Raw genomic sequence first — 12,393 nt, forward strand, 5'->3', positions numbered from 1 at the left:
ACATGGTGGTGAGACCAAAGACCTAAATTCCTTCTACAACTAGACAATAGCAATATATTCTATTCTATACAATTGTGATTCAAATAGGGCAGAAAACTGTTCGAGGAATGGTTGAATTGTTTTGCACCTCTAGCAACGCTGCAATCAGAGATGTAAAATCATGTGGTTTCTTTTTCTTTCCATTTTTGCAAGCGTCACTGATTGGAAAAACTGAAATAAATGTCATCTTTTGTATTATCTTTTTCCATTTTTTTTTGGTGATCCCATACAAGCACTTCAGGTTTTTAAAGGGTTAAAACTCACCAGCCAGCCTGGATTGCTATGCTTCACTGACAAATGTTTATACTTAGCATTTATTAATCTCAAAACTGCAGAAATTGCCAAATCCACTGCCAACACAGCTTACATGAAAGGCTACCCTCTGGCAAACCTAAAGAGTTGCCTCGCTCTTCTGAGTGAAAGTCTAGATTGAAGCTTATATTAGCTGCTGATTTACAGTCACTTAACAGCAGGTGTTGTCCTTTCAATGAACCATAGAGAGCGTAATCAATTTAGCACTGTATGAGCCGTGCAATGACAACACTTTATCGGTGGCATCAGGTCATTCCAACTGTACCAATAGTAGGCGAGCTGCCGGGGGCTTAGATACAGGTTTAACTGTGAAAGAACTTACAAGTCTTTCATCCTCAGCATCGCTATGCCACAGCAGGTCCATTAGGCGTCATGATGCAGTGTGCAGTAATTGGTATTTCTGTTGGTGTGTAGCTTCTTTATCCCAGAGCTGACCTCACACTGTGCTGGAGACTGTGTGAAATCAGAGCTGCAGAGAAAACATGACTGAACCTGTACATGTAACTCAAATAAACACCGACAGAGAAAATTCATTTGTTCATTGTTTGATTGGGTTGGGTGGAGGGTGCTGTGTTTGTTTGTTTGTTTGTTTGTTTTGCCCCAAATATCTACCTCTCTGCATTAAAAAAACAATATTTAAATCCCTTTAAATAACTCATGCATATATTGAACATGCAATAAGATGACGCACAGCTAAAGGGAAGTTCAGGTTCTGCACAGTATCTTATGGCATGTTTCCATTAGCTCGACTCAACTCGACACGGCACGGTACGGTTCATTTGCTTTTCCACAAGCAATAGTAGCTGGTACTTTTTTTAATACCTGCTCGGACAAGGTTCCAAGCGAGCTAAGCCGATACTATGCGTGACATCGTCAGACTCCTGTGCACTGATTGGTCAGAGTGCCATCACAGGAAGCGACACAAGAATCAAACCGAACAATGCTGAATTATGGATCAGTTATTAGCGAGCATTAGCATTAGCAGAGGAGTTTTGTTATTTACCCTGCCACTGTATTTCAGGTCAGTGATTGTGTCAGGGTCTGTGCTGCGGTCATGGAGGAAGTAAACAAATCTGATTCATTAGAATCATGAACTGATTCTAATGATTCAGTACATAAAAAAATACTTTCCAAGTCATTAGTTTGTGTGTATAAAACGAAGTCACAGTTTCATGCAGCAGTGCTGTGATGACCCCGCCCACGTTAAGGAGGTACTTTAAGGTAATGGAAAACCAACCATACCCTGCAGACTCGAGCTAAGGCGGTAGTATATAGTGGAAAAAACGCCATAGGCCACTGGCCCAGTTTGGGGGTTACAGCTCTTATTGTTCCTGTCACCACTGGGACCACAGTTGCCTTTACTCCCCACATGTTCTTGAGCTCCTCTCTCAGCCCTTGGTATTTCCCTAGCTTCTCGTGTTCCTTCCTATTGATGTTGCTGTCGCTTGGGGTTGCCACATCTATCACTACTAACCTCTTCTGCTGCTTATCGACAACCACTATGTCCGGTTGATTAGCCGCCACCCGTTCGTCTGTCTGGGTCTGGAAGTCTCACAGGATCTTAGCTCTGTTGTTCTCAACCACCTTGGACCGCCGGTCCATACTCGGCACAGAATCAGATGTCCCTAGACTCTGAGACATGCACTGTTTCAGGGGCATCTTAACACAGTCTACAACTTGAGTCCTACCAGGTGTGATAGACCCCAGCCTCTATTGATCTAGTGCTTAGCGCCTGCTCCTGTGCAGCCATGATCAGCACCTCTGTGCTCTCTTTCAGTCTAGCTTTCTTCAGCCATTGGTATAGTATGTTTCTTTCCAATATGAGCCATGAACATGCCATGTAGGAGCTTGTTCGTTCATGTTTGCATCTCTGGCTCCTCCTCTCTGTTGGATTTCAGTTGCCTGAGGCATTCACTTAGCAGGTCAATCATCCTGACATATACTTGGATGTTAGTTGTTTCATCCTGGATAGTGGCTTTGACACTTCCTCGTCTTCTGCCTACTTCCATCCACTTAGGGTACAACCACTGTGGGCTGAACCTCGGGGTTCTATCTCTTGCTTTGGACAGGCAATTATGCCAGCAGGGTATCTTAATACCGGCAGAGCATAGGTATTGATGATCTTGTTCCAACCATTCCGTTGACTCTTGAGGACTTGTCTGCCTCGGTGTAGGTGTTTGGGAACCATGGGAACCAGGAAGAGGCAGCAAGGAGATCTGCCACAGCCAAATATACATATATATGTGTCATCAAAATCTGGTTTCTACAAATGGCAAAGGCTGGTGGCCACTTTGATGCGTTAATAAGCTGTTTTGATTTTTGTGTGTCAAGCATGTTTGAGTGGCAGAGGCGATCCCAACAGCGACACCACTCCAAAATCAATTAAAACCATTTTGCTAAGAGCCCTGCCCGGCTTAGAAAGAGGAAAAGTAATTTCTCGCTCTCTCCCTCAAAATACAGATTCACAGTCATTTGAAGAATGTGGACCAAGTAATGCAGAGATATGAAGTCCTCGGGGAGTTAGACGAAGTCTGGGATTCAGAGAACTCAGCTGTAATGCTGCTGCTGCATGCGTATTGCTAACAGCATGCCTGCAGCAACTTGGATGGATAAGTGCACCCGCAGATTGTTGTCGAGGGTTAAATACTGTTTCCTTCTGACAAAAACTACAGAGGGAAAATGTATTTTTACGACTCAATCCACTCTTGTGTCCAGTGCGAAAGAATTAGCGACATCTAATGGTGAGATTGCAGATTTTAACATATGGAAGATTCCTTCACTCATTCCGTATTTTCCCGAGTGCGTCAGAGAACTACAGTGGCTTTTGTTTTCCAAAAAAAGATGTCATTCTCATTCAGAATGCATGCACTGGCTGGTTTGTCTTTTTGGACTGCTGCAGAAACATGGCAGCACAAGAGGCTGTCAAGATCCTCGCCTAAAGTACATATAAAAGGCTTATTCTCAGGCTACAAACACCACACTGTTTTCATTATATAGATGTACAAACATCCTTTTGTGTAGTACACTCAATAACCACACACAGCTATAATAAACGCTAAATGTTACGCACTGAACCTTTAAATCTTACCCTTATTAGCCTAAGTCAAACGTGTCAGAGCAGTTGGATTTACTGTATATATTCATTTGACTTCCTGGGAATGTTTAATATGGCTGAACTAATATCATGTAATTTAGTGCTGTTGATTTTAAATTGCCCACTGATTTAAAAAACGATTATATCTTCTCTCCTCGTAAAAACCTTACCATCGTTACAGTTGATTAAAAAAAATACAAATAAAAATCAATGTGGACCTATACAATATTTCTGATAATAAGAGTAATAAGAAAATAAGAGTCCAGATTTGATTGTACATTATGATTTATGAGGTTCTCTGTTGGGGAGGGCAAATGGGATTTGGCATGGACTGGTGACTGGTCCAGGGTGTGTCCTGCCTTTCGCTCTTTGTCATCTGGGATTGGCACCAGTGACCCTCATGTAGAGGATAAAGCAGCATATGAATGAGTCAGTGAGTGAGTGAGTGAGTGAGTGAGGTTCTCTGTTGCACAAGTGCACTGCTCATAGCATGAAGGGCTTGGAAGTTGTTGGGTTTTATTTTTTTTTTAAAGTGAGGTGTGGCAAAGTTGCTTGGGCAACATCAGATTTTTGCACAGTCAACACATATGCGTGCATGGCTGTCTGCAGGTCCACACATGGTGGTTACGTGTTGTTATTTTGCCACCAGAGGAGGAGACTCTGTACTTCTGTTTATGGATTTGTGGACATGACGTGCACATGTGTGCAGTAAGTGAGTGATGAATGCAGGTGAGAGGGATCAGGCAGCGGACTCAAAGGCAATGTTTGAGAAAGTGTTTGTCATAACAGTGTAAAGTATGTGTGCCCTAAACGGTGTGTCTCTGTGTGTATATGTCCGTACGGAGGGGGAATATGTAAGCGTATTTGTTTAGGGGAGTGAAGTGCATGACTCAGCCTGAGGTAGGCAGCTCATGTTTGTTCTGCTTGGCAGGCAGTAGAGATGAGATCGAATGAACCCAATCATTAGAAGCTCTGGGCTCTGCCAAAAAACACACACACAACCAGCTCAGAAATCTTAATCTGTAACTCTGCACTCCCATCTGGTTTGATTGAGTATTAAAGTACTGATTGCTTTGATTGCAACCAAAATAAAAAGGATATCGTGTTGTCAATTTTACTTGTTTCACTCCATCTTAAACAAGCGTAAACAGAGGATAGATGGATTTATTTTTTTTACTATACCGGCGCCACTCTAAACTCTCATTACAGGAGGAACACGAAAACGAGTTAAAGAGAATGGCATTGCTGTTAATGTTGCAGTGGCTCCTCGAAGCTTATAAGCTATCATCTGATTCACTCTCTGACCACCAAATTTGCTGTGTGACTTATTGCCGGTGCCATCAGTACTTTAGTTTGACCTTTAACAGGATTTAATACTTGTTTCCTGGAGACCGTGGCCCTCTCGGTTTTCCTGTCTCAGATTTCACTGGCAGATAAATGTTGTTGCAGCTCACAGGTTCATGGCCCTGACAATTGTTGTTGTGCATTCAAAGATTATGGCCTGTGTGAACTGAATTTAAGGACGTTTTAGACAGAGGCCTGGTCAATTAGGGAAATAACTACTCTAGCTGGCAACGGCAAGATATCCCTCGTGTCGTAGATTGTGATGTTTGAATTCAGTGACTCAGTAATCTGGCGGTGCATTAACTGTACCTCGAAAAGCCTTTTCCTCTGCCCACACACTTCCGCTTTCATCCATGAGACATCTCGGTTTTACATGCGCAAACCAAAAGCTTAAGTGTGACCATGAAAAGCAAATGTTGTTTCACAGCCTGGAGTTTGAAAGATACCATCTGCTCTGCTGTTGTTACCTAACAGCGTAAAAAAAAGGACAAGCCTGTACCTGCGAGGGCTGATGATGAAATGTGTGTGCGTGTGCTTGTATTTACCTTTTTCTGGCACAAACGCTGACCTATCTAATTCAGTTCAATTCAATTCAAACACTTTATTTGACCCTCAGGAGCAATTAAAGGGCACAGAGAGCATCACATATGACAAAGACAGGACAAAAACCAACGTAAGTACTGTCCGCAGTGACCGATCATAACTCAAGTGCTTAAGGTAAGATAAAATGCCGTGTGCATATTAAGTCATAGCGGAACTGTCTGTGTGGAAAAGGACAATAGGAAAAGGGAAGGGTCAGGGTTCAGATGGGGGGGCAACAGTTGCTCAGTGACGGTAGCTGAGTGGTAGAACAAGTCGTAAGAGTAAGAGTAAAGCAGCTTTGAGTGGTCATCAAGACAAGAAAAGTTTGGGGTCACTTAGAAATGTCCTTATTTTTGAAGGAAAAGCACTTTTTTCAATAAATATAACATTAAATGAATCAGAAATACACTCTATACATTGTTAATGTGGTAAACGACTATTCTAGCTGCAAACGTCTGTTTTTTTAATGGAATATGTACATAGGTGTATAGAGGCCCATTTCCAGTGTTCTAATGGTACATTGTGTTTGCTAATGGCGTTAGAAGGCTATTGGATGATTAGAAAACCCTCAAAAACCCTTGTGCGATGATGTTAGCACAGCTGAAAACAGTTTTGCTGGTTCTTTGACGAAAGGGCAAAATTATTATTTTGAATAAAAGTCTTTTATTTCTATTATTGTCAATGTCTTGACTATATTTTCTATTCATTTTGCAACTCTTTTGATGAATAAAAGTGTGAGTTTTAATGGAAAACACAAAAAAAAATTGTATAGGTGACCCCAAACTTTTAAAGACCAGATGCTCTCCTCCTCTGTGTCCTGCATCCTGGACAGCCCAGTGTCTGTCCACTAAACTGCAAATGAAAAGACACAAGCAAATGTGTTCTCGTGCATGTATTATAAGAGCACAGCTGTACTTTGTCATGACACATTAGAATTTTTTACCCACGCTGCAACCAAGAGTTCCCATAACTGTACCTGACGCGTTCAGTGCGGTCACGGCTGTCTGCTGCTGGCAATGTTTGTTTATGAACACCTGGTGTAATGATACCTTTAGTAAGTGTGCCCTGACTGAGATGTTCATCTATCTGTTCACTTAATTTAAAAGCCTGTAATTGCCCACTATTCAGTGAGAGTGATAATTTACAATAAAATGCATCAAGGTATTTCTTGAAAACACCTGTCAGGGCGAGATAATGGAAGTGACATGTGGTGGTCTGAGCTTATTTCAGCATCCTATAGGAAATGAAGGGTATTTAAATAAACATATAAATAAACCACCTGTAATTGTAGAAGGAAAACAGATGATGCTTTCAACCCGTTTTTCACTTAAAACCTTTTTTCCGGTGAATGTGCATGTGAACTGATATCTGAAGCAAATTACAGTGCAAACATGTGCCTGTAGAATAATTACCATTCATTCAGATACAAGTACTTTCATCTATTTCTTTTATAGCGGCCATGGAAAAAGACTAAGTTATATGTTGCATAGAAATGATTAAGTAAGAGGGGGAAAAAGGTCATCGGATGGAGAAGGAGACACAGACAGATATGCGACAGGGGGAAAAAAATGGTGGCTTGACAGTCATTTTATATTAATACTCTACATTAAGAGCCGCTGTGATTAATAATTTATCTCCTCAAAAATGTAGTGACTTATGCTCCTGGCAGCCTCGTACAGTCAAGCCTTGTGACTGTTTATACGAATACAGTTGTGGGCCTAATTCCGGATAACTGAGCTCGAGTTTTATTTTGTTTTATTGTGTTTAACCTGAGCACAAACTGGCTTAATAACACAAAAGGCTTAAAATGACACCTCTGACTGCAACACCCCCAGCTACATATGAATAATCACAGGTTATAACGCAGTGTGTAATCTTCTGAGCTAATGTGAAGTGCGCCGTGTGTGTGCAAATTGGACTGTGTCTCTATGTCGTTTGACTAATCCCACATTTACCAAGGGATTGAAGAGCGGCACATTTGACTCTACTCTGGTGCAAACTGTCAAAAACTGCATTACAAATTCTACAGTACTGTGTAAGCTTGGTGCCAGTCCCCCCCCCCCCCCTCTCTCTCTCTCTCTATATATATATATATATATACAAATATTCTTCATTCTCCCGTGGCCCATCAGCAGCGGCAGTGGAATCAGAGCATTCAACACATGTATTGTCTGGAGTATTGTTAGTTTTTTATTGTTTAATCTTTCCAAATGTGTTGGTTTGCCAAACGCGGTTTACTTCACAAACTTGTGCTTATCTCACAGGATCCACATATTGCAACAGAACAAAGACAGGTTCCACTTTTTTTTTTTTTTTTTTGTTGGTTATCTTCCCTTCATGTCAACCCATCTGGATTATTCCTCATCCCCTTATGCTGCTTTGCTTTGCCTCTCTGTTATGTCTCCCTCCGTTCTCTTGGAGTAAAAGCGGCCAGAAGTATTTTCAAAAGTTTCTTTGACTTGCCTTTTGGATCCGTCCAAACAGAGAGCTTTTGTTTAGTTATTTATAATTTCAGACGGCATTTTTTATTACAAGGCTCATAGCATCAATGAGCACCATCAGTTTGAACTCCAGATTTATCAACAAAATCCAGGGCACATGAGTGTCAATGACTTGAGTTGCACAGCATCTGTGATTTGAAGTGGCACTTGCCTCTCTTTGTGTGAATATATGCATCCATGTCTGTATCTGGAAGTGTTAATTGCTACACATTCCTGTGCATAATGCTGACAAAATTAATTGAGACCAGAGAAAAGGAATGGAAAAAAAAAATACTTTTGGGGTCATAACATGAAAATGTTTGTATGATGAAATAACTAAAATAAAACTCTGTGCGCTGAGCCTCTTTTGGCTGACACCATCTCAACATATAACGCTGTAGGGATAGTAAATTATTCACTATATTATTTATTATTTGAACAAACGGTCCTCTTTGAGTCCCATGCAGTGCTCAAAGGTTATGAAGGACACTCCTAAGGAGGCTGAGGCAATCGAGACTTATCTGGGAGACGGGAGCTGGACCCTGTTATGAGGTGCATACAATGCAGACTCCTCAGTTTCCATGGAGACCTATTATGATCCCCAGAATCCACTGCACTTGCAAACATTCCTCTAGAAAAAAAAAGACATCGTTTTTTTTTTCTCCAAGCAAACATTCTTGTGGATAGTTGCCAAAATCGGCGTGATGAGTCAAAGAGGAGCTCATCCTCTGTCCTAACGTGATGCTGCTGGACTCCGTTACAGCTGCCTTCGAGCTGCCTGCCTGTGATAACAGGCTATAACTCGGCCACGCAATAAGCAGCCAGAGGAGGAGAACTGAGCTAATTTTAGGTGCAGCGATATGTAGACCAGGTGTAATGCACATGGCCTACCTAGCCAGCGCTGTTAAGCTGTATATTAATTCAGCAGAGTTGGACTTATACATATGGAGAAGCTGAGCCAATAAGCCACGTAATTTATCAATGTCTAATCCCATTTGAGCGTACCTTTTCCTGGCAGCCAAGCCTTTGTTTGTATTCCTGTTGTACATGCATTGCTCTTAATAAAAAAAAGGGAAAATGTTTAATTTTACTCCCATTAAAGTGTTTGTTTATCCATAATTCTGATGCAAGGTACTGTATATAAGATATATCTAATAGTATTCGGTAAACATCTCTTTTGGTGCCTCTGGAAAAAGAATAATTTCAGCAGTTGTTCGGGAAGTTTTAGCTGCACTGAAATTTATGAACACAGCCAGGGGAGGAAAATCATTTCTACTGCTCCCAAGGAACAAAACCAAACAAAACAGTATTCATGTTGCAATCAGACCGTTTTCAGAACTCAAAACTCCCCATTGATTAAAAAAAAAAAAAAAATAATGCAATTATGTTTTGTATGCCTATGCAAGGTCCTGCTCATTTATTCATATACATATTACATATAGGAGCGAGCTTCAGGTTACAGGAGTCGGCACATATCCGAGTCTATATTTCTGTCCTTTCCCAAAAGCAGACTTCCTCACCAAGTCTCTCACCAAAGCTGTATCATAATAGCATGTGCTATTTTCTGTTTCCCAGCTCACGCCCCATTCACCCATGTCTATTTTGAGAACCTCCCTAATAATGCAGCCGAATCGATAAACCCGTGCCGCTGTCAAAGAGATGCTTATCTGAATCAAAGCAGGAGGATGAAATGTTGTATGAAACGTGTAATGTCTGCAAGGTGAACGGTAAAAGTGTGCTGACATTACTGACAGCTCCCAAACAGAGTGGCTCCTCATTATGTCAGCTGCCAGAAGTGCACATAGGTAAGTGTGGAGTAGGAGAAAAACAGGAGGTGGGATTGATATAACATTTCAGTGAGTGCTGAGTAAATTATGACTGACAATGAGACTTTTGTGATCAGCGCGAGATATGTAAACAGCATTGATGAGAAGAATGACATCTACAAAGGAGGGAAAGTTTCTCTGCCGATGCACTTTGTATGCTGTGCAAAAACATTTTGTTTCGATTCAGTCTCAACTTTTACAACCGCAAAACACAGAGCTTCGAAAACTGGTAAATTTGAAGGCTTGTTTAAAGCTGCAGTGTGTAACTTTTGTTGTTAGTGTCATTTATTCTGCTTCTGGTTGATAGGAACAATTGAACAGACTAAGTCTAAGGCAAGGCAGGCAGACAACTTGCCAAGTTGAAGAGTATACATGCGGAAGAGAAAACAATTCTATTGGCCATGGACATCTGACTCCGCCTCCATAGGTAGTGCTGTATCTGTATCTGCTGTAGCTGTATGCGTGGCTCTTGGTTGCCATGTTGTCCGAAAGGAAGACGCCACCACCTTTTGATCCGGGAGAGAAAATTCCAAGTCCAACTCCAGTTAGACTAACTGTAAACATGATGCAGTAATTGGACTATGAATCACATTATCCAGGTTTGTTAGTCCGACTAAGACTAGCTCGGACTACTTAGGTGTGCTTAAGCTTTAATCCTTTAACTCTCCGCATATTACACCGTATTACATGTATTCATCGTTTAGATAGATAGATAGATAGATAGATAGATAGATAGATAGATAGATAGATAGATAGATAGATAGATAGATAGATAGATAGATAGATAGATAGATAGATAGATAGATAGATAGATAGATAGCATTGCACACAGAGACAATGACAACACAATGAAATGAAAAAGAGGAAAATAAGAACAAACTAGACAATACAGTAATATACAAAAAAGGTAAATGAATATATATATATAAGGAGTACTGCTTAGTTGAACGAAACTGAATTAACACAATACCTTCACTTTCATTTTTTAACAGTAAGTAACAAAGGAACGTACCAAAAAAAGTACATAAATGCAAGAATATAAATAAATTAATATTTTATCAGTCCCATCCTCTAACCCTTCCTATAATTAGGAGCAGCCACTGAGCAGCACCCGGGGGGCAATGGGGGTTGGGTACCTTGCTCAGGGGTTACCCCAGTCCTTTTAACCCTCTGGTTACAAGTCAAGTTCTCTTTCCACTTGGCCATAGGCTGCCCCAAAGTAAGTTCCCAGACCGTGGAGGTGAGAGCGCCGAATCCTAACCACTTTCATAAAATACATGAAGGTTAAAATCAAATGTGAATTCCTTAAAGAGATGCCACTTGCCTCACTAAAATGTTATGATGACTATTACTAATATTGTTAAAGGTGCCATATGTAAGAATGTGGCCAAAAACGGTTACTACATTCAAATTCAAAATACTGAGGTCTTTTAGGTTTCGTTTTCTGACTTAACTGGCAACCCGTGGTTGCTCGGCAGCTGAGATTCTACTGACTGCAATGATTGGTAGACGGCGGTAGGTGGCGCCACATGCCAAAACATGATTTCAAAACATAAACATGATTTGCAGTTTGCAAAAAAAACAATTTTAACGCAAATATTTTGTCTGTGCTGTTGTTGTTGGTGAGTTCAGTTTGTTATATGAACATTATTCCTGAGTCTCTGTGAAATATTAGGAGGATTTTATGGCCAGTTGCTTTAGATTTATTACATAATGCATCTTTAATTTCCTTCATTGCATGTGTATGTCCACCAGTTCATTGTCATGCAGTTAAAATAATCATTCAACTTTAAGAGGTAAACTGTTGTGCACCTTTAATTTACACATGTGTTATGGTAAACAAAACACTTGTTTAATAACCTATATTGAAACCTCCCCAGCTGTCCCGGCTGGCTTAGATGAGGATTTAGATTGAGAAATGCAGATTTGTCCTCTGTGGAGGATGGTGGTTGGTGTCCCCCACGGCCGGGGCGTGGCATCTGCTGGGTGGGTGGGGGCAGGAAGGCAGAGAGGCAGGCAGGCAGCACGCCGATAACTTTTCAAACCGCTGGGACAAAACAAGTGAAATGCCGGGCAGGAACAAGGAAGTGGGGTTGGATTTAGCGGGGACGTGTTGTTTTCTTTGTGGGACTAAATCAAATGAGTATTTGATCAAACAGATTATCTCGTGAGTGAAATAACTTCAGGTGTTTTTTTGTTTTTTTTTTACTTTATTGTTTCCATGTTTTGTGGAACATCAATCGGCTGAAGTGTGTTGATAGGAGACTGGAAAGCAGATAAGTGTTCAAATAAGTGTCCTTTGATTAATTGGCGTTATTGTGCCAGCGCACAAAGCCTTGTCTGCTCCATCTAAAGTGCCCGCCCACAAGGCTTCTCTTTTTTTTTTTCTACACAGCGATAGTGGAAGACGACTGATCATCACACACAGTCTCCGGGATTTTGCCGTGGAGGACACCGCGGAGACTCCTGTCGCTGCCGCCCGCCGCCGCTGCCAGTGCTGCTGCTGCTACTTGGACACCGATTTGCTGTGGCATCAGTGAAGGAGTGAAGAGGGTGGAGGATCGTTGTCAGTGACCTGTGTGACTCTACAGCGCCAGGACTTCTCCGATCACGTCTTGTTGCGTCTCCTGACCGATTACGCGTCGCCCTCTCTGGACTTACACCGAGCGGGGAATCGCCTCCGCAGTCTCGGATGCGTAAACGCTCAGTGGGAGTG

This window comes from Microchirus variegatus (genome assembly GCF_963457635.1).
Source record: "Microchirus variegatus genome assembly, chromosome: 22".
NCBI lineage: Eukaryota > Metazoa > Chordata > Actinopteri > Pleuronectiformes > Soleidae > Microchirus > Microchirus variegatus.